Source organism: Heterodontus francisci, chromosome 35, assembly GCF_036365525.1.
Source record: "Heterodontus francisci isolate sHetFra1 chromosome 35, sHetFra1.hap1, whole genome shotgun sequence".
NCBI classification, from domain to species: Eukaryota; Metazoa; Chordata; class Chondrichthyes; order Heterodontiformes; family Heterodontidae; genus Heterodontus; species Heterodontus francisci.
Genome location: NC_090405.1, coordinates 26,230,945 through 26,249,669, shown reverse-complemented (window position 1 = coordinate 26,249,669; position 18,725 = coordinate 26,230,945). Strand labels below are relative to the sequence as shown.

General features: G+C 43.5%; 3 non-coding genes across 3 annotated transcripts; all 3 read left to right on the top strand.

The window, feature by feature from the left end:
- The first annotated feature begins 124 nt into the window (after nt 1-124).
- trnaf-gaa (transfer RNA phenylalanine (anticodon GAA)) lies at nt 125-197 on the top strand. The gene has a single exon. It is a non-coding gene; the product is annotated as a tRNA-Phe (tRNA).
- Nucleotides 198-4,731: 4,534 nt separating this feature from the next.
- On the top strand, nt 4,732-4,804 carry trnaf-gaa (transfer RNA phenylalanine (anticodon GAA)). Its single transcript has one exon. It is a non-coding gene; the product is annotated as a tRNA-Phe (tRNA).
- Nucleotides 4,805-14,993: 10,189 nt separating this feature from the next.
- trnaf-gaa (transfer RNA phenylalanine (anticodon GAA)) lies at nt 14,994-15,066 on the top strand. The gene has a single exon. It is a non-coding gene; the product is annotated as a tRNA-Phe (tRNA).
- Nucleotides 15,067-18,725: the final 3,659 nt, after the last annotated feature.

Sequence of the window (18,725 nt, the reverse complement as noted above, 5' to 3'; positions counted from 1 at the left end):
ATCCATCAGTACTGAGAAAGCAATGGGGAATATTACTCACATGTTGTGTTCTTTAATTTTTTGGAAAACTTGAATGCATGTATTTTCTTCCAAAACAAGGACACCAAGACGCTGTTAATGTAGGGCTGAAATAGCTCAGTTGGGAGAGCGTTAGACTGAAGATCTAAAGGTCCCTGGTTCAATCCCGGGTTTCAGCAATTTCGCTTCCTTATGCGTCCCTTGCCTTGGTTCTGATTTTCCAGTTGCACAATTTACTTTGAAATTATTTCCCAAGCACCAGTGGATTGAATTTGAGAAACAACACAGAGTCATTTACAACATAGAAGGTGGTCATTTGGCCTATCACGTCCATGCTGGCTCTCCCCGGAGCAGTCTAGTCAGTTCCACTCACCAGCTCGATCCCTTTCCTCCTGCAAGTTTCTTTCCTTCAAGTATCCATCCAATTTCCTTTTCAAATCATTGATTGTCTCTGCTTCCACCACACTCGAAGACGTTACTACCCACAGCATAAAAAATTCCACCTCATCAAGGATGGGAAATACTGACATCTTCTATATTTGCTTATTCTCTATTTCTATGAGAATAGACTGGCAGTCAACATGAAAGGAAACCCAAAAATCTTCGAGCAGCATGTAAATGATAAGTGGGTAGTAAGAGGTTGAGTCGGGCCTATTAGGGACAAAAAGGATAATATAAGCTTAGAGGTGCAGGGCAATGTTAATCTACTTAATGAGTACTTTGCATCAGTGATCACTAAGGAAGTGGAATTTGACAAAATATCAGTCGAAGTGAAGAAAGTAGAGGCAATGGAGAGAGTACAAATTAGGAGAGGGAGGGACTAAAAAGGCTGGCTGTGCTTAGGGAAGATAAATCACCTGGTCCGGATGGCTCACATCCCAGGTTGCGAAAGGAAATGCGGATGCAGATAACGGAAGGGCTTGCTATAATCTTCCAATCTTCCCTGGATACGGGGGAGGTGCCAGAGGATTAAACAGTGGCAAATGCGACACCCTTATTCAAGAAAGGGTGTAAGGACAGTCCGGGTAACTACAGGCTAGTTAGATTAACAGCAGCGGTGGGTAAGGTTTTAGAAAGAATAATCAGGGTAAAAAATCAACAGTCACTTGGAGAGGTTCGAGTTAATTAAGGAGAGTGAGCATGGATTTATAAATGGGAGTTCATGCTTGACTAATCTAACTGCATTTTTTGATGAACTAACAGAGCAGCTTGATGAAGGGAATGCAGTGGATATTGTTTATATGGATTTTTAGGAAGCGTTTGACAAGGTACCACATAAAAGGGCGGTTAACAAAATTGAGGTTCGTGGTATAGGAGGGTCAGTGTCCAATTGGATAGAAAATTGGTTTAAGGACAGAAAACAGCGAGTCTTATTAAATGGTTCTTTGTCAGACTGGAGGATAGTCGACAGTGGTGTTCCCCAAGGGTCAGTGCTAGAACCACTGTTTTTTTTGCTCAAGGTAAGTGACTTGGATCTTGGAATACAGAGTAGAATCTCAAAATATGCCGATGACACCAAACCTGGAGGAGCGGCAAACAGTGAAGATGATATGAACTGCCTGCAACAGGACAGTGATAGGCTAGCAGAATGGGCAGACAGATGGCAGATGGAATTTAATAGTGACAAGTGTGAAGTGATGTATTTTGGCATAAGGAATAGGGAGAGGCAATATATACTTAATGGCACAGTTCTAAAGAGTGTTCTGGAATAGAGGGACTTGGGGTTCATGTGCATCAATCTTTGAAGGAGGCAAGTCATATTGCGAGAGTGGTTCGCAAAGCATATGGGATCTTGGGCTTTATAAACAGAGGCATTGAGTACAAAAGCAGGGAAGTTATGCTGAACCATTATAAAACGCTGGTTAGGCCCCAATTGGAGTGTTGCTTCCAGTTCTGCTCAGCAGACTTTAGAAAGAATGTGAGGGTCCTTGAGAGGACGCAGAGGTGATTTACCAGAATGGATCCAGGGATGGGGGATTTTAGTTACAAGGTTAGGTTGGAAAAGCTAGGATTATTCTGCCTTTCTCAAAGGAGATTGAGTGGAGAATTGATAGAGGTGTATAACACCTCTAGAGAACAGGCCATCCTGGACTGGGTATTGTGTAATGAGAAAGGATTAGTTAACAATCTTGTTGTGTGGGGTACCTTGGGGAAGTGCGCCCATAATATGATAAAATTCTTCATTAAGATGGAGAGTGAGAGAGTTGATTCCGAGACTCGGGTCCTGAATCTAAACAAAGAAAACTATGAAGGTATGAGGCGGGAGTTGGCTATGATAGATTGGGGAACGTTACTTAAAGGGTTGACAGTGGATAGGCAATGGCTAGCATTTAAAGAGCGCATGGATGAATTACAACAATTGTTCATTCCTGTCTGTGCAAAAGTAAAACAGGAAGGGTGGCTCAACTGTGGCTTACAAAAGAAATTAAGGAAAGTATTAGATCCAAGGAGGAGAAATATAAAATGGCCAGAACAAGCAGCAAACCTGAAGATTGTGAGCAGTTTGGAATTTAGTAGAGGAGGACAAAAGGATTGATTAAGAAGGGGGAAATAGAGTATGAGAGTAAGCTAGCAGAGAACATAAAAACTGACTGTAAAAGCTTCTATAGATATGTGTAGAGAAAAAGATTAGTGAAGACAAATGTGGGCCCCTTACAGTCAGAAACGGGGGAATTTATAATGGGGAACAAAGAAATGGCAGACCAATTAAATACATACTTTGGATCTGTCTTCACAAAGGAGGATACAAATTATCTCCCAGAAATGTTGGGGAACATAGGGTCTAGTGAGAAGGAGGAACTGTATGAAATCAGTATTAGTAGGGAATGTTTGGGAAATTGATGGGATTGAAGGCCGATAAATCCCCAGGGCCTGATAATCTACATCCCAGAGTACTTAAGGAAGTGGCCCTTGATATAGCAGATGCATTTCTGGTCTTTTTTCAAAATTCTATCGACTCTGGAACAGTTCCAATGGATTGGACGGTAGTTAATGTAACTCCACTTTTTAAAAAAAGAGGCAGAAAGAAAACAGCGAATTATATACCGGTTAGCCTGACATCAGTCGTGGGGAAAATGCTGGAGTCCATTATAAAAGATGTAATAGCAGAGTGCAATAATAACTCGTCTCCACTCCTAGTATTTCTAAATCCCACACATTCACTATAATGTGAACAATTATTTCCTGTTGTGTCTCTCTCAGATTTGTAAACTTCACTGTATTGGAGTGAGGTGACATCTACTGGCGGGAAGCAAGAACTGCAATCAAGCAGCAGAAACTCCACAGTCTGTCAGGGTTAAAGAAACATTGCAATGTGAGGAGAGAGCGAAGTGGTTTGATTGGGTAGATGGAGACATGATTCCACTTGTGGTGGTGTCTGAAGCAAAGGCCAGAAATACAAAATTGTCATTAATAAAAGAAATGAGGAATTCATGAAAAATGTAGCAACGTAGTGAATGGTTAGAATGTGGATAGAATAGAAAGTGAGATTGGATGGACAGAAGCAGTCTGAAAGGATGGCTGAAACAAAAGGTGAGTGCCCTGAAACGTTAACTGTGTTTCTCACAGCACAGATGCTGCCAGAGCTGCTGTACATTTCCAGCACTTTCTGTTTTTATTTCAGCATTTGCAGGATGTTGCTTTGATCTGAAAAAAAATGGATGATTGGCTGGGGTGTTCCAGTGAAATTCCACAGCAGCTAATAAAACCTGACCTGTCAGTGGCTCGTTGGTCTAGGGGTATGATTCTAGCTTTGGGAGTATAGTTAATTAACATGCGAGAGATCCTGGGTTCAAGTCCCGGTTGAGCCCTGGTCTGCTGGCATTTTTAGATTAAGGTTATCTATTGGTTTCAGCCTTGCAGAAGGTGGAATTGACTTCCATACGGAGCTGGCTTGAGGACCAGACAACTGGATTCAAAGAGCTTGTCGACAAAATTGTAATTAACTAAATGTACAGATAGCCAAGTGGCAATATAAAGTTGTTGCTGTAATTGTGACCTGACTCCAAAAACAACAGGACTGGAATGGAATGGAATTCTTCAGTGTTTCTGTTGTTTGGCTTGCATTGACTCATCGATTTTCTTGTTTTTCACTTTGTCGATGCCTTTGAATAATTGTGGATCCTTCTTCAGGGTGTCTTCTTTCACCAGGTATTTCTGACCTCTGATGATGTTGATTGTAATCAGCTTCAATTCGCTGATAGTTTTGGAAGTGAGCAGATTTCCTTTGCTTGAGTCTACAACATGGAACTCAGTCTGACATGTGGACCCATGGGAGGATTTGAATGCCATCCCTGCGTTGGAGTTGCATCCATCCAATAAGAGACCGAGTAGAAGTGACAGTTCTGTCAGTCGAATATGACACTTTTAATGGCAGGGTTGTGAGTTTGAGTGCCATTCTGTTTTTCCCTTTTGTAAGGCTTCATGAGCAGAGAGTACAGGGAGTGTTTGAAATGAGCAAGTCTCGCTTTGATTCAGGACTCTTACCTCTCAGCAGCATCTCACTATGAAAGATTGAATTTGATCTCATTTCATTCTCAGCTCGGGGTCTGTGCGGCTCAGTGGCACTTCTGGCTGTCTCCCGCTTCACAATCCATCAGTACTGAGAAAGCAATGGGGAATATTACTCACATGTTGTGTTCCTTAATTTTTTGGAAAACTTGAATGTATGTATTTTCTTCCAAAACAAGGACACCAAGCCACTGTTAATGTCGGGCTGAAATAGCTCAGTTGGGAGAGCGTTAAACTGAAGATCTAAAGGTCCCTGGTTCAATCCCGGGTTTCAGCAATTTTGCTTCCTTATGCGTCCCTTGCCTTGGTTCTGATTTTCCAGTTGCACAATTTACTTTGAAATTATTTACCAAGCACCAGTGGATTGAATTTGAGAAACAACACAGAGTCATTTACAGCACAGAAGGTGGTCGTTTGGCCTATCACGTCCATGCTGGCTCTCCCCGGAGCAATCTAGTCAGTTCCACTCACCAGCTCGGTCCCTTTCCTCCTGCAAGTTTCTTTCCTTCAAGTATCCATCTAATTTCCTTTTCAAATCATTGATTGTCTCTGCTTCCACCACACTCGTGGGCCAAGACATTACTACCCACAACATAAAAAATTCCACCTCATCAAGGATGGGAAATACTTATATCATCTATATTTGCTTATTCTCTCTTTCTATGAGAATGGACTGACAGTCAACATGAAAGGAAACCCAAAAATCTTCGAGCAGCATGTAAATGATAAGTGGGTAGTAAGAGGTTGAGTCGGGCCTATGAGGGACAAAAAGGATAATATAAGCTTAGAGGTGCAGGGCAATGTTAATCTACTTAATGAGTACTTTGCATCAGTGATCACTAAGGAAGTGGAATTTGACAAAATATCAGTCGATGTGAAGAGAGTAGAGTCAATGGAGAGGGTACAAATTGAGAGAGGGAGGTACTAAAAAGGCTGGCTGTGCTTAGGGAAGATAAATCACCTGGTCCGGATGGCTCACATCCCAGGTTGCGAAAGGAAATGCGGATGCAGATAACGGAAGGGCTTGCTATAATCTTCCAATCTTCCCTGGATACGGGGGAGGTGCCAGAGGATTAAACAGTGGCAAATGCGACACCCTTATTCAAGAAAGGGTGTAAGGACAGTCCGGGTAACTACAGGCTAGTTAGATTAACAGCAGTGGTGGGTAAGATTTTAGAAAGAATAATCAGGGTAAAAAATCAACAGTCACTTGGAGAGGTTCGAGTTAATTAAGGAGAGTGAGCATGGATTTATAAATGGGAGTTCATGCTTGACTAATCTAACTGCATTTTTTGATGAACTAACAGAGCAGCTTGATGAAGGGAATGCAGTGGATGTTGTTTATATGGATTTTAAGGAAGCGTTTGACAAGGTACCACATAAAAGGGCGGTTAACAAAATTGAGGTTCGTGGTATAGGAGGGTCAGTGTCCAATTGGATAGAAAATTGGTTTAAGGACAGAAAACAGCGAGTCTTATTAAATGGTTCTTTGTCAGACTGGAGGACAGTCGACAGTGGTGTTCCCCAAGCGTCAGTGCTAGAACCACTGTTTTTTTTGCTCAAGGTAAGTGACTTGGATCTTGGAATACAGAGTAGAATCTCAAAATATGCCGATGACACCAAACCTGGAGGAGCGGCAAACAGTGAAGATGATATGAACTGCCTGCAACAGGACAGTGATAGGCTAGCAGAATGGGCAGACAGGTGGCAGATGGAATTTAATAGTGACAAGTGTGAGGTGATGTATTTTGGCATAAGGAATAGGGAGAGGCAATATATACTTAATGGCACAGTTCTAAAGAGTGTGCTGGAATAGAGGGACTTGGGGTTCATGTGCATCAATCTTTGAAGGTGGCAAGACATATTGCGAGAGTGGTTCGCAAAGCATATGGGATCTTGGGCTTTATAAACAGAGGCATTGAGTACAAAAGCAGGGAAGTTATGCTGAACCATTATAAAACTCTGGTTAGGCCCCAATTGGAGTGTTGCTTCCAGTTCTGCTCAGCAGACTTCAGAAAGAATGTGAGGGTCCTTGAGAGGACGCAGAGGCGATTTACCAGAATGGATCCAGGGATGGGGGATTTTAGTTACAAGGTTAGGTTGGAAAAGCTAGGATTATTCTGCCTTTCTCAAAGGAGATTGAGTGGAGAATTGATAGAGGTGTATAACACCTCTAGAGAACAGGCCATCCTGGACTGGGTATTGTGTAATGAGAAAGGATTAGTTAACAATCTTGTTGTGTGGGGTCCCTTGGGGAAGTGCGCCCATAATATGATAAAATTCTTCATTAAGATGGAGAGTGAGAGAGTTGATTCCGAGACTCGGGTCCTGAATCTAAACAAAGAAAACTATGAAGGTATGAGGCGGGAGTTGGCTATGATAGATTGGGGAACGTTACTTAAAGGGTTGACAGTGGATAGGCAATGGCTAGCATTTAAAGAGCGCATGGATGAATTACAACAATTGTTCATTCCTGTCTGTGCAAAAGTAAAACAGGAAGGGTGGCTCAACTGTGGCTTACAAAAGAAATTAAGGAAAGTATTAGATCCAAGGAGGAGAAATATAAAATGGCCAGAACAAGCAGCAAACCTGAAGATTGTGAGCAGTTTGGAATTTAGCAGAGGAGGACAAAAGGATTGATTAAGAAGGGGGAAATAGAGTATGAGAGTAAGCTAGCAGAGAACATAAAAACTGACTGTAAAAGCTTCTATAGATATGTGTAGAGAAAAAGATTAGTGAAGACAAATGTGGGCCCCTTACAGTCAGAAACGGGGGAATTTATAATGGGGAAGAAAGAAATGGCAGACCAATTAAATACATACTTTGGATCTGTCTTCACAAAGAATTTTTTAGAACATTACAGCGCAGTACAGGCCCTTCGGCCCTCGATGTTGCGCCGCCCTGTGAAACCATCTGACCTACACTATTCCATTTTCATCCATGTGTCTATCCAATGTCCACTTAAATGCCCTTAAAGTTGGCGAATCTACTACTGCTGCAGGCAGGGCGTTCCACGCCCTTACTACTCTCTGAGTAAAGAAACTACCTCTCACATCTGTCCGATATCTATCACCCCTCAACATGAAGCTATGTCCCCTCGTGTTTGCCATCACCATCCGAGGAAAAAGACGCTCACTATCCACCCTATCTAACCCTCTGATTATCTTATATGTCTCTATTAAGTCACCTCTCCTCCTCCTTCTCTCCAACGAAAACAACCTCAAGTCCCTCAGCCTTTCCTCGTAAGACCTTCCCTCCATACCAGGCAACATCCTAGTAAATCTCCTCTGCACCCTTTCCATAGCTTCCACATCCTTCCTATAATGCGGTGACCAGAACTGCACGCAATACTCCAGGTGCGGTCTCACCAGAGTTTTGTACAGCTGCAGCATGACATCGTGGCTCCGAAACTCGACCCCCCTACTAATAAAAGCTAACACACCATATGCCTTCTTAACAGCCCTATTAACCTGGTTAGCAACCTTCAGGGATTTATGCACCTGGACACCAAGATCTCTCTGTTCATCTACAGTACCAAGAATCCTCCCATTAGCCCAGTACTCTGCATTCCTGTTACTCCTTCCAAAGTGAATCACCTCACACTTTTCCGCATTAAACTCCATTTGCCATCTCTCAGCCCAGCTCTGCAGCCTATCTGTGTCTCTCTGTACCCGACAACATCCTTCGGCACTATCCACAACTCCACCGACCTTAGTGTCATCTGCAAATTTACTAACCCACCCTTCTACACCCTCTTCCAGGTCATTTATAAAAATGACAAACAGCAGTGGCCCCAAAACAGATCCTTGCGGTACACCACTAGTAACTAAACTCCAGGATGAACATTTGCCATCAACCACCACCCTCTGTCTTCTTTCAGCTAGCCAATTTCTGATCCAAAGCTCTAAATCACCTTCAACCACATACTTGCGTATTTTCTGCAATAGCCTACCGTGGGGAACCTTATCAAACGCCTTACTGAAATCCATATACACCACATCCACTGCTTTACCCTCATCCACCTGTTTGGTCACCTTCTCGAAAAACTCTATAAGGTTTGTGAGGCACGACCTACCCGTCACAAAACCGTGCTGACTATCTCTAATGTACTTATTCTTTTCAAGATGATTATAAATCCTGTCTCTTATAAACTTTTCCAACATTTTACCCACAACCGAAGTAAGGCTCACAGGTCTATAATTACCAGGGCTGTCTCTACTCCCCTTCTTGAACAAGGGGACAACATTTGCAATCCTCCAGTCTTCCGGCACTATTCCTGTCGACAATGACGACATAAAGATCAAGGACAAAGGCTCTGCAATCTCCTCCCTAGCTTCCCAGAGAATCCTAGGATAAATCCCATCTGGCCCAGGGGACATCTATTTTCACACTTTCCAAAATTGATAACACCTCCTCCTTGTGAACCTCAATCCCATCTAGCCTCGTAGCCTGAATCTCAGTATTCTCAACAACATTTTCTTTCTCTACTGTAAATACTGACGAAAAATATTCATTTAACACTTCCCCTATCTCCTCTGATTCCACACACAACTTCCCACTACTATCCTTGATTGGCCCTAATCTAACTCTAGTCATTCTTTTATTCCTGATATACCTATAGAAAGCCTTAGGGTTTTCCCTGATCCGATCCACCAATGACTTCTCGTGTCCTCTCCTTGCTCTTCTTATCTCTCCCTTTAGATCCTTCCTGGCTAGCTTGTAGCTCTCAAGCGCCCTAACTGAGCCTTCACGTCTCATCCTAACAAAAGCCTTCTTCTTCCTCTTGACAAGCGCTTCAACTTCTTTAGTAAACCACGGCTCCCTCGCACGACAACTTCCTCCCTGCCTCACAGGTACATACTTATCAAGGACACGCAGTAGCTGCTCCTTGAATAAGCTCCACATTTCGATTGTTCCCATCCCCTGCAGTTTCCTTCCCCATCCGACGCATCCTAAATCTTGCCTAATCGCATCATAATTTCCTTTCCCCCAGTTATAATTCTTGCCCTGCGGTATATACCTGTCCCTGCCCATCGCTAAGGTAAACCTAACCGAATTGTGATCACTATCACCAAAGTGCTCACCTACATCTAAATCTAACACCTGGCCGGGTTCATTTCCCAGTACCAAATCCAATGTGGCATCGCCCCTGGTTGGCCTGTCTACATACTGTGTCAGAAAACCCTCCTGCACACACTGGACAAAAACTGACCCATCTAAAGTACTCGAACTATAGTACTTCCAGTCGATATTTGGAAAGTTAAAGTCCCCCATAACAACTACCCTGTTACTCTCACCCCTGTCGAGAATCATCTTCGCTATCCTTTCCTCTACATCTCTGGAACTATTCGGAGGTCTATAAAAGACTCCCAACAGGGTAACCTCACCTCTCCTGTTTCTAACCTCAGCCCATACTACCTCAGTAGCCGAGTCCTCAAACGTCCTTTCTGTCGCTGTAATACTCTCCTTGATTAACAATGCCACACCTCCCCCTCTTTTACCATCTTCTCTGTTCTTACTAAAACATCCAAATCCCGGAATCTGCAACATCCATTCCTGCCCCTGCTCTACCCATGTCTCCGAAATGGCCACTACATCGAGATCCCGGGTACCAACCCATGCTGCAAGCTCACCCACCTTATTCCGGATGCTCCTGGCGTTGAAATAGACACACTTTAAACCAGGTTCTTGCTTGCCAGTGCCCTCTTGCGTCCTTGTAACCATATCCCTGACCTCACTACTCTCAACATCCTGTACACTGGCACCACAATTTAGGTTCCCATTCCCCTGCTGAATTAGTTTAAACCCCCCCGAAGAGCACTAGCAAACCTCCCCCCCAGGATATTGGTACCCCTCTGGTTCAGGTGAAGACCATCCTGTTTGTAGAGGTCCCACCTACCCCAGAAAGAGCCCCAATTATCCAGGAAACCAAAACCCTCCCTCCTGCACCATCCATGCAGCCACGTGTTCAACTCCTCTCTCTCCCTATTCCTCGCTTCGCTATCACGTGGCACGGGCAACAACCCAGAGATAACAACTCTGTTTGTTCTCGCTCTAAGCTTCCACCCTAGCTCCCTAAATTTCTGTCTTAAATCCCCATCTCTCTTCCTACCTATGTCGTTGGTGCCTATGTGGACCACGACTTGGGGCTGCTCCCCCTCCCCATTAAGGATCCCAAAAACACGATCCGAGACATCACGAACCCTGGCACCTGGGAGGCAACATACCAACCGTGAGTCTCTCTCGTTCCCACAGAACCTCCTATCTGTTCCCCTAACTATGGAGTCCCCAATGACTAATGTTCTGCTCCTCTTCCCCCTTCCCTTCTGAGCAACAGGGACAGACTCTGTGCCAGATATCTGTACCCCATTGCTTACCCCTGGTAAGTCGTCCCCCGCAACAGTATCCAAAACGGTATACCTGTTGTTGAGGGAAACGGCCACAGGGGATCCCTGCACTGCCTGCTGGTTCCCTCTCCTTCCCCTGACGGTAACCCATCTACCTACTTCTTTTACCTGAGGTGTGACTACCTCCCCATAACTCCTCTCAATAACCTCCTCCGCCTCCCGAATGATCCGAAGTTCATCCAGCTCCAGCTCCAGTTCCCTAACGCGGTTCTCGAGGAGCTGGAGTTGGGTGCACTTCCCACAGATGCAGTCAGCAGGGACACTCTTGGCGACCCTTACCTCCCACATTCTGCAGGAGGAACATGCAACTGCCTTAACCTCCATTCCCACTATTCTAAATTCCCAACAAATCTACTGAAAAACAAAAAGTCAAAACTTGTTAGGTTAGCAATCCAACGGACAGAACTTCCTAAATAAAAAGCTTACCTTATCAACACACCAGAGTACTTTTTTTATGGTTAGAGGAGGAGGGTGGGTGGGAGACACTACAAGTGTAGTGTCTCGGGTACAGCCACCACACAAATATATACCTTTTTCCTCACCCAGCAGTCCCCTGGTCCTCCGAGAACAAAAGGGAATTCACTTTTAAACTTACGCTGAAATTGACTTCTCAGCTGCAAGCCCGTTCACGCACCTCCGCTGCTATCCACGCTGCGGCCACCGAAACTAAAAGAAAGAGATTCTAAACCACACAAATATATACCTTTTTCCTTACCCAGCAGTCCCCTGGTCCTCCGAAAACAAAAGGGAATTCACTTTTAAACTTACGCTGAAATTGACTTCTCAGCTGCAAGCCCGTTCACGCACCTCCGCTGCTATCCACGCTGCGGCCACCGAAACTAAAAGAAAGAGATTCTAAACCACACAAATATATACCTTTTTCCTTACCCAGCAGTCCCCTGGTCCTCCGAGAACAAAAGGGAATTCACTTTTAAACTTACGCTGAAATTGACTTCTCAGCTGCAAGCCCGTTCACGCACCTCCGCTGCTATCCACGCTGCGGCCACCGAAACTAAAAGAAAGAGATTCTAAACCACACAAATATATACCTTTTTCCTTACCCAGCAGTCCCCTGGTCCTCCGAAAACAAAAGGGAATTCACTTTTAAACTTACGCTGAAATTGACTTCTCAGCTGCAAGCCCGTTCACGCACCTCCGCTGCTATCCACGCTGTGGCCACCGAAACTAAAAGAAAGAGATTCTAAACCACACAAATATATACCTTTTTCCTTACCCAGCAGTCCCCTGGTCCTCCGAGAACAAAAGGGAATTCACTTTTAAACTTACGCTGAAATTGACTTCTCAGCTGCAAGCCCGTTCACGCACCTCCGCTGCTATCCACGCTGCGGCCACCGAAACTAAAAGAAAGAGATTCTAAACCACACAAATATATACCTTTTTCCTTACCCAGCAGTCCCCTGGTCCTCCGAAAACAAAAGGGAATTCACTTTTAAACTTACGCTGAAATTGACTTCTCAGCTGTAAGCCCGTTCACGCACCTCCGCTGCTATCCACGCTGCGGCCACCGAAACTAAAAGAAAGAGATTCTAAACCACACAAATATATACCTTTTTCCTTACCCAGCAGTCCCCTGGTCCTCCGAGAACAAAAGGGAATTCACTTTTAAACTTACGCTGAAATTGACTTCTCAGCTGCAAGCCCGTTCACGCACCTCCGCTGCTATCCACGCTGTGGCCACCGAAACTAAAAGAAAGAGATTCTAAACCACACAAATATATACCTTTTTCCTTACCCAGCAGTCCCCTGGTCCTCCGAGAACAAAAGGGAATTCACTTTTAAACTTACGCTGAAATTGACTTCTCAGCTGCAAGCCCGTTCACGCACCTCCGCTGCTATCCACGCTGCGGCCACCGAAACTAAAAGAAAGAGATTCTAAACCACACAAATGTATACCTTTTTCCTTACCCAGCAGTCCCCTGGTCCTCCGAAAACAAAAGGGAATTCACTTTTAAACTTACGCTGAAATTGACTTCTCAGCTGTAAGCCCGTTCACGCACCTCCGCTGCTATCCACGCTGCGGCCACCGAAACTAAAAGCTAAAAAACTAAAAAGGAGGATACAAATTATCTCCCAGAAATGTTGGGGAACATAGGGTCTAGTGAGAAGGAGGAACTATATGAAATCAGTATTAGTAGGGAATGTTTGGGAAATTGATGGGATTGAAGGCCGATAAATCCCCAAGGCCTGATAATCTGCATCCCAGAGTACTTAAGGAAGTGGCCCTTGAAATAGCAGATGCATTTCTGGTCTTTTTTCAAAATTCTGTAGACTCTGGAACAGTTCAAATGGATTGGATGGTAGTTAATGTAACTCCACTATTTAAAAAAAGAGGCAGAAAGAAAACAGCGAATTATATACCGGTTAGCCTGACATCAGTCGTGGGGAAAATGCTGGAGTCCATTATAAAAGATGTAATAGCAGAGTGCAATAATAACTCGTCTCCACTCCTAGTATTTCTAAATCCCACACATTCACTATAATGTGAACAATTATTTCCTGTTGTGTCTCTCTCAGATTTGTAAACTTCACTGTATTGGAGTGAGGTGACATCTACTGGCGGGAAGCAAGAACTGCAATGAAGCAGCAGAAACTCCACAGTCTGTCAGGGTTAAAGAAACATTGCAATGTGAGGATACAGCGAAGTGGTTTGATTGGGTAGATGGAAACATGATTCCACTTGTGGTGGTGTCTGAAGCAAAGGCCAGAAATACAAAATTGTCATTAATAAAAGAAATGAGGAATTCATGAAAAATGTAGTAACGTAGTGAATGGTTAGAATGTGGATAGAATAGAAAGTGAGATTGGATGGACAGAAGCAGTCTGAAAGGATGGCTGAAACAAAAGGTGAGTGCCCTGAAACGTTAACTGTGTTTCTCACAGCACAGATGCTGCCAGAGCTGCTGAACATTTCCAGCACTTTCTGTTTTTATTTCAGCATTTGCAGGATGTTGCTTTGATCTGAAAAAAAATGGATGATTGGCTGGGGGGTTCCAGTGAAATTCCACAGCAGCTAATAAAGCTTGACTTGTCAGTGGCTTGTTGGTCTAGGGGTATGATTCTCGCTTAGGGAGAATAGTTAATTAACATGCGAGAGATCCCGGGTTCAAGTCCCGAACGAGCCCTGGTCTGCTGGCATTTTTAGATTAAGGTTATCTATTGGTTTCAGCCTTGCAGAAGGTGGAATTGACTTCCATGCGGAGCTGGCTTGAGGACCAGACAACTGGATTCAAAGAGCTTGTCGACAAAATTGCAATTAACTAAATGTACAGATAGCCAAGTGGGAATATAAAGTTGTTGCTGTAATTGTGACCTGACTCCAAAAACAACAGGACTGGGTTCTGGACTGGAATGGAATGGAATTCTTCAGTGTTTCTGTTGTTTGGCTTGCATTGACTCATCGATTTTCTTGTTTTTCACTTTGTCGATGCCTTTGAATAATTGTGGATCCTTCTTCAGGGTGTCTTCTTTCACCAGGTAGTTCTGACCTCTGATGATGTTGATTGTAATCAGCTTCAATTCGCTGATAGTTTTGGAAGTGAGCAGATTTCCTTTGCTTGAGTCTACAACATGGAACTCAGTCTGACATGTGGACCCATGGGAGGATTTGAATGCCACCCCTGCGTTGGAGTTGCATCCATCCAATAAGAGACCGAGTAGAAGTGACAGTTCTGTCAGTCGAATATGACACTTTTAATGGCAGGGTTGTGAGTTTGAGTGCCATTCTGTTTTTCCCTTTTGTAAGGCTTCATGAGCAGAGAGTACAGGGAGTGTTTGAAATGAGCAAGTCTCGCTTTGATTCAGGACTCTTACCTCTCAGCAGCATCTCACGATGAAAGATTGAATTTGATCTCATTTCATTCTCAGCTCGGGGTCTGTGCGGCTCAATGGCACTTCTGGCTGTCTCCCGCTTCACAATCCATCAGTACTGAGAAAGCAATGGGGAATATTACTCACATGTTGTGTTCTTTAATTTTTTGGAAAACTTGAATGTATGTATTTTCTTCCAAAACAAGGACACCAAGCCACTGTTAATGTAAGGCTGAAATAGCTCAGTTGGGAGAGCGTTAGACTGAAGATCTAAAGGTCCCTGGTTCAATCCCGGGTTTCAGCAATTTCGCTTCCTTATGCGTCCCTTGCCTTGGTTCTGATTTTCCAGTTGCACAATTTACTTTGAAATTATTTACCAAGCACCAGTGGATTGAATTTGAGAAACAACACAGAGTCATTTACAGCACAGAAGGTGGTCGTTTGGCCTATCACGTCCATGCTGGCTCTCCCCGGAGCAATCTAGTCAGTTCCACTCACCAGCTCGGTCCCTTTCCTCCTGCAAGTTTCTTTCCTTCAAGTATCCATCTAATTTCCTTTTCAAATCATTGATTGTCTCTGCTTCCACCACACTCGTGGGCCAAGACATTACTACCCACAGCATAAAAAATTCCACCTCATCAAGGATGGGAAATACTTATATCATCTATATTTGCTTATTCTCTCTTTCCATGAGAATAGACTGACAGTCAACATGAAAGGAAACCCAAAAATCTTCGAGCAGCATGTAAATGATAAGTGGGTAGTAAGAGGTTGAGTCGGGCCTATGAGGGACAAAAAGGATAATATAAGCTTAGAGGTGCAGGGCAATGTTAATCTACTTAATGAGTACTTTGTATCAGTGATCACTAAGGAAGTGGAATTTGACAAAATATCAGTCGAAGTGAAGAGAGTAGAGTCAATGGAGAGGGTACAAATTGAGAGAGGGAGGTACTAAAAAGGCTGGCTGTGCTTAGGGAAGATAAATCACCTGGTCCGGATGGCTCACATCCCAGGTTGCGAAAGGAAATGCGGATGCAGATAACGGAAGGGCTTGCTATAATCTTCCAATCTTCCCTGGATACGGGGGAGGTGTCAGAGGATTAAACAGTGGCAAATGCGACACCCTTATTCAAGAAAGGGTGTAAGGACAGTCCGGGTAACTACAGGCTAGTTAGATTAACAGCAGCGGTGGGTAAGGTTTTGGAAAGAATAATCAGGGTAAAAAATCAACAGTCACTTGGAGAGGTTCGAGTTAATTAAGGAGAGTGAGCATGGATTTATAAATGGGAGTTCATGCTTGACTAATCTAACTGCATTTTTTGATGAACTAACAGAGCAGGTTGATGAAGGGAATGCAGTGGATGTTGCTTATATGGATTTTAAGGAAGCGTTTGACAAGGTACCACATAAAAGGGCGGTTAACAAAATTGAGGTTCGTGGTATAGGAGGGTCAGTGTCCAATTGGATAGAAAATTGGTTTAAGGACAGAAAACAGCGAGTCTTATTAAATGGTTCTTTGTCAGACTGGAGGATAGTCGACAGTGGTGTTCCCCAAGGGTCAGTGCTAGAACCACTGCTTTTTTTGCTCAAGGTAATTGACTTGGATCTTGGAATACAGAGTAGAATCTCAAAATATGCCGATGACACCAAACCTGGAGGAGCGGCAAACAGTGAAGATGATATGAACTGCCTGCAACAGGACAGTGATAGGCTAGCAGAATGGGCAGACAGATGGCAGATGGAATTTAATAGTGACAAGTGTGAGGTGATGTATTTTGGCATAAGGAATAGGGAGAGGCAATATATACTTAATGGCACAGTTCTAAAGAGTATACTGGAATAGAGGGACTTGGGGTTCATGTGCATCAATCTTTGAAGGAGGCAAGTCATATTGCGAGAGTGGTTCGCAAAGCATATGGGATCTTGGGCTTTATAAGTAGAGGCATTGAGTACAAAAGCAGGGAAGTTATGCTGAACCATTATAAAACTCTGGTTAGGCCCCAATTGGAGTGTTGCTTCCAGTTCTGCTCAGCAGACTTTAGAAAGAATGTGAGGGTCCTTGAGAGGACGCAGAGGCGATTTACCAGAATGGATCCAGGGATGGGGGATTTTAGTTACAAGGTTAGGTTGGAAAAGCTAGGATTATTCTGCCTTTCTCAAAGGAGATTGAGTGGAGAATTGATAGAGGTGTATAACACCTCTAGAGAACAGGCCATCCTAGACTGGGTATTGTGTAATGAGAAAGGATTAGTTAACAATCTTGTTGTGTGGGGTACCTTGGGGAAGTGCGCCCATAATATGATAAAATTCTTCATTAAGATGGAGAGTGAGAGAGTTGATTCCGAGACTCGGGTCCTGAATCTAAACAAAGAAAACTATGAAGGTATGAGGCGGGAGTTGGCTATGATAGATTGGGGAACGTTACTTAAAGGGTTGACAGTGGATAGGCAATGGCTAGCATTTAAAGAGCGCATGGATGAATTACAACAATTGTTCATTCCTGTCTGTGCAAAAGTAAAACAGGAAGGGTGGCTCAACTGTGGCTTACAAAAGAAATTAAGGAAAGTATTAGATCCAAGGAGGAGAAATATAAAATGGCCAGAACAAGCAGCAAACCTGAAGATTGTGAGCAGTTTGGAATTTAGCAGAGGAGGACAAAAGGATTGATTAAGAAGGGGGAAATAGAGTATGAGAGTAAGCTAGCAGAGAACATAAAAACTGACTGTAAAAGCTTCTATAGATATGTGTAGAGAAAAAGATTAGTGAAGACAAATGTGGGCCCCTTACAGTCAGAAACGGGGGAATTTATAATGGGGAACAAAGAAATGGCAGACCAATTAAATACATACTTTGGATCTGTCTTCACAAAGGAGGATACAAATTATCTCCCAGAAATGTTGGGGAACATAGGGTCTAGTGAGAAGGAGGAACTGTATGAAATCAGTATTAGCAGGGAATGTTTGGGAAATTGATGGGATTGAAGGCCGATAAATCCCCAGGGCCTGATAATCTACATCCCAGAGTACTTAAGGAAGTGGCCCTTGAAATAGCAGATGCATTTCTGGTCTTTTTTCAAAATTCTATCGACTCTGGAACAGTTCCAATGGATTGGACGGTAGTTAATGTAACTCCACTTTTTAAAAAAAGAGGCAGAAAGAAAACAGCGAATTATATACCGGTTAGCCTGACATCAGTCGTGGGGAAAATGCTGGAGTCCATTATAAAAGATGTAATAGCAGAGTGCAATAATAACTCGTCTCCACTCCGAGTATTTCTAAATCCCACACATTCACTATAATGTGAACAATTATTTCCTGTTGTGTCTCTCTCAGATTTGTAAACTTCACTGTATTGGAGTGAGGTGACATCTACTGGCGGGAAGCAAGAACTGCAAGCAAGCAGCAGAAACTCCACAGTCTGTCAGGGTTAAAGAAACATTGCAATGTGAGGATACAGCGAAGTGGTTTGATTGGGTAGATGGAGACATGATTCCACTTGTGGTGGTGTCTGAAGCAAAGGCCAGAAATACAAAATTGTCATTAATAAAAGAAATGAGGAATTCATGAAAAATGTAGCAACGTAGTGAATGGTTAGAATGTGGATAGAATAGAAAGTGAGATTGGATGGACAGAAGCAGTCTGAAAGGATGGCTGAAACAAAAGGTGAGTGCCCTGAAACGTTAACTGTGTTTCTCACAGCACAGATGCTGCCAGAGCTGCTGAACATTTCCAGCACTTTCTGTTTTTATTTCAGCATTTGCAGGATGTTGCTTTGATCTGAAAAAAAATGGATGATTGGCTGGGGTGTTCCAGTGAAATTCCACAGCAGCTAATAAAGCCTGACTTGTCAGTGGCTTGTTGGTCTAGGGGTATGATTCTTGCTTTGGGAGTATGGTTAATTAACATGTGAGAGATCCCCGGTACAAGTCCCGGACGAGCCCTGGTCTGCTGGCATTTTTAGATT